The following is a 5000-nucleotide window of genomic DNA, read 5'->3' on the forward strand; positions in this document are numbered from 1 at the left end:
CCGCCCAACTCGCATCGCCAGCGGATGAACGGCGGACGTTTCCCGCACTCGTAAGGTGCAATTCACACCTATAACATGCGTTTCATGAAGAGATATTTCCAATATGCGACATTCCCGCTGTCCCTATTCATGAGCTGCGAGCTGTACCACGTACAAGCTACAGACGCGATCGCATTGCTCACTGTACGGATTCTCATGCTGAGCCATCAGCTAGGAAGCGCCCCATCCATGTCGGCACCCGTGGGCGTTGCACTCGCAGTCGCAAAAAACGCTGGCAAATATATATCTCGGAAGAGTAACGACAGTCCGAGCCTCCTGGCGTTGCACTCGCAGCCGCAAAAAAACGCTGGGCACATATATGTCTCGGAAGAGTAACGACAGTCCGAGTCTCCTGCGTGGGAAGAGTCTTTCTAGGCCCTGACCCACGGGAAGGGTGTAGCTTCCCCCATCCCGGACATTTGACGTCGTCACACTACCGGTATTGACTAATAGACTGATTGCTGATAATCATTAGCCATACACTGGGGGAAACGGCCGACAGGGGCGGCAACATAGTGGAGCCGCAGTGTCACTAATGTACAGAGATAGAACAGTTTCGACTGGAACTAGAGTAACCGTATACACGGCACTGATTAGTAATAGATGCAGAGCCATCAGAATACAGATAATATATACAACCGTCCCTATACATGCTGAAAGACTCTGCACACAATGAGAACCCACACGTCAGCCAGACACTCTTATCACACACTACTCTCTTATCACACACAATATCTAACCACCAGCATGGAAGAACATCCAGTGCATCCTCTCCGCCACATGACACAATCCACACTATCATTACCAGACCGGGAGGTCCACCCAGAAAACACAATATCCCACCCTTCCGACATCCGCACATTGCTCAGCTAAGCCACGAACACCCACACATGTCCTACACAGTGGTGCACCCAACATCACAATACTGCCTCCTGTCACAGCACACAAACAATGGCAGGAATGAAAGACACAGATCTGCCACAACCATGGAATCGGAGCGCCGCCTGTCATGAGCCAAAAGTGCATCCTGACGTGACAAATCGGATAATACCGCAGGCATCCAATTACGATAATCACTATCAACGAACCTGCCGCCCCCCCCCCCAATACACCTTTCCCTACAACAATGTGTATCTGAACCTACGCTATATCGTACCTTAACCTAACCTATATCGTACCTTAACCTAACCTATATCGTACCTTAACCTAACCTATATCGTACCTTAACCTAACCTATATCGTACCTTAACCTAACCTATATCGTACCTTAACCTAACCTATATCGTACCTTAACCTAACCTATATCGTACCTTAACCTAACCTATATCGTACCTTAACCTAACCTATATCGTACCTTAACCTAACCTATATCGTGCCTTAACCTAACCTATATCGTGCCTTAACCTAACCTATATCGTGCCTTAACCTAACCTATATCGTGCCTTAACCTAACCTATATCGTGCCTTAACCTAACCTATATCGTGCCTTAACCTAACCTATATCGTGCCTTAACCTAACCTATATCGTGCCTTAACCTAACCTATATCGTGCCTTAACCTAACCTAATTTGTGCCTTAACCTAACCTAATTTGTGCCTTAACCTAACCTAATTTGTGCCTTAACCTAACCTAATTTGTGCCTTAACCTAACCTAATTTGTGCCTAACCTAACCTAATTTGTGCCTTAACCTAACCTAATTTGTGCCTTAACCTAACCTAATTTGTGCCGTAACCTAACCTAATTTGTGCCGTAACGTAACCCATGTTGTGCCGTAACGTAACCCATGTTGTGCCGTAACGTAACCCATGTTGTGCCGTAACGTAACCCATGTTGTGCCGTAACGTAACCCATGTTGTGCCGTAACGTAACCCATGTTGTGCCGTAACGTAACCCATGTTGTGCCGTAACGTAACCCATGTTGTGCCGTAACGTAACCCATGTTGTGCCGTAACGTAACCCATGTTGTGCCTTAACCTAACCCATGTTGTGCCTTAACCTAACCCATGTTGTGCCTTAACCTAACCCATGTTGTGCCTTAACCTAACCCATGTTGTGCCTTAACCTAACCCATGTTGTGCCTTAACCTAACCCACGTTGTGCCTTAACCTAACCCATGTTGTGCCTTAACCTAACCATGTTGTGCCTTAACCTAACCCATGTTGTGCCTTAACCTAACCCATGTTGTGCCTTAACCTAACCCATGTTGTGCCTTAACCTAACCCATGTTGTGCCTTAACCTAACCCATGTTGTGCCTTAACCTAACCCATGGTGTGCCTTAACCTAACCCATGTTGTGCCTTAACCTAACCCATGTTGTGCCTTAACCTAACCCACGTTGTGCCTTAACCTAACCCACGTTGTGCCTTAACCTAACCCACGTTGTGCCTTAACCTAACCCACGTTGTGCCTTAACCTAACCTACGTTGTGCCTTAACCTAACCTACGTTGTGCCTTAACCTAACCCATGTTGTGCCTTAACCTAACCCATGTTGTGCCTTAACCTAACCCATGTTGTGCCTTAACCTAACCCATGTTGTGCCTTAACCTAACCCATGGTGTGCCTTAACCTAACCCATGGTGTGCCTTAACCTAACCCATGGTGTGCCTTAACCTAACCCATGTTGTGCCTTAACCTAACCCATGTTGTGCCTTAACCTAACCCATGTTGTGCCTTAACCTAACCCATGTTGTGCCTTAACCTAACCCATGTTGTGCCTTAACCTAACCCATGTTGTGCCTTAACCTAACCCATGTTGTGCCTTAACCTAACCCATGTTGTGCCTTAACCTAACCCATGTTGTGCCTTAACCTAACCCATGTTGTGCCTTAACCTAACCCATGTTGTGCCTTAACCTAACCCATGTTGTGCCTTAACCTAACCCATGTTGTGCCTTAACCTAACCCATGTTGTGCCTTAACCTAACCCATGTTGTGCCTTAACCTAACCCATGTTGTGCCTTAACCTAACCCATGTTGTGCCTTAACCTAACCCATGTTGTGCCTTAACCTAACCCATGTTGTGCCTTAACCTAACCCATGTTGTGCCTTAACCTAACCCATGTTGTGCCTTAACCTAACCCATGTTGTGCCTTAACCTAACCCATGTTGTGCCTTAACCTAACCCATGTTGTGCCTTAACCTAACCCATGTTGTGCCTTAACCTAACCCATGTTGTGCCTTAACTAACCCATGTTGTGCCTTAACCTAACCCATGTTGTGCCTTAACCTAACCCATGTTGTGCCTTAACCTAACCCATGTTGTGCCTTAACCTAACCCATGTTGTGCCTTAACCTAACCCATGTTGTGCCTTAACCTAACCCATGTTGTGCCTTAACCTAACCCATGTTGTGCCTTAACCTAACCCATGTTGTGCCTTAACCTAACCCATGTTGTGCCTTAACCTAACCCATGTTGTGCCTTAACCTAACCCATGTTGTGCCTTAACGTAACCCATGTTGTGCCTTAACGTAACCCATGTTGTGCCTTAACGTAACCCATGTTGTGCCTTAACCTAACCTATAATGTGCCTTAACCTAACCTAAAGTGCGCCGTAACCTAAACTATATTGCGCCTTAACCTGACGCACGTTGTCGCTGAACCTGCTCTGTAATTGTTATGCAACCCGTTAAAGTAGTGTAGTGTTGCCTAACCGCAACCCTCGCAATATAGTTCGCTACTCGCACTGCCCGGTCCCCTGTGTATCGCGTCATGTTAAACACCTTGCAGGTGTTGCTGACTTTCCACATGCTCCTGCTATACACTGTAGTGTGGATAGCAGCAGGACGTACATGCCCCCCCCCCTTCCCCCCTGCCTTCGCAAGCTGGTCGGTGAGAAGTTTGCATGTTCAATGCCCTTCGCATGCCGACGTACTCAGCCTACGTTGTGGTACGGCCTGTCACCTGTCCGCCGATGTACGCAAAACCCACAAACTGTACTGCACATTGCTCCGTATGTACTGAATGATACATCGTGGCCCATGTGACCGTATGACGACAGCGCCTAGCAACGGCGGACCATACAGTCCAAATATTGTGCACGCAGCTACGTGTCGTCTCCCTATAAGAGCTGGATTGCAGTGTGGTACGCCATACAGACGTGTGGGAGGAACGGACGCCCTGGATGGCGATCAGCATGAGCAGTCTGTTGATGTAGTGGAGCGTGTATTCGGACGTAGTCGTCTCTTCTCACACACCGTGATAGCATGTTGCACCGCGTTCCACATCTGCGACATGCTGCAGAGGCGGGCTGACAGTCGTTCGCGCAATGGACACCGCATACGTACGGGGTCTACCTTCCACGTGTTCTCTAGGCGTGCACATGTTGTTGCGTCTATGTGGGCAGACGTAGTGTGTTGTGACACCTGACACAGGCATGCAATACTCGTTGCAAATGGCGATGGACGTGTACGTTTGCTGGTGACGTTACGCAAATGAACAACCGGTAACCCGTTGTGGTGCGGTTGTTCTCGCTAGAGGTGAATCAGTGTTGGCGACGATCGGTCGAGCTATTAACCGGTTGTTTCAGGGATACCCACCATGCCCACGAACGTGAAAGGGGACCCACCATGCCCACGAACGTGAAAGGGGATCTGGGTGTGAGGCGATACGCGGCGGTGGCTGGGTGGGACCGTCCCCGGCCGGTGAGGGGGGGCCGCCCGGCGTGCTGGCAGCGCGGTGCGTGGGCGCACGCGCTACAGCCGGCTGGTGGGGGCGGCCGGTGGCAGGCGCGCCGGCCGACGGACGCGGCAGGCGGCGCAGCTGCGCGCCGGCGCCCCCTGCTCGCGGCGCCTTGCGGCCAAAGTAGGTCCTCGCGGGCCCGGTGCGAAGCGCGGTGGCCATCTGCAGTGTGCTGGTCCGATTGAGGACTTTGTGCGCTGAGGATGCGCCGCCGCCCGGCGCTCGGCGCCGCGACGCCGTCTGCTGCTCGGTCGCCCCAGCGGTTCTCGCAGGTGGTTTGTA

The sequence above is a fragment of the Schistocerca serialis genome, unplaced genomic scaffold (assembly GCF_023864345.2).
Source record: "Schistocerca serialis cubense isolate TAMUIC-IGC-003099 unplaced genomic scaffold, iqSchSeri2.2 HiC_scaffold_644, whole genome shotgun sequence".
Classification (NCBI taxonomy): domain Eukaryota; kingdom Metazoa; phylum Arthropoda; class Insecta; order Orthoptera; family Acrididae; genus Schistocerca; species Schistocerca serialis.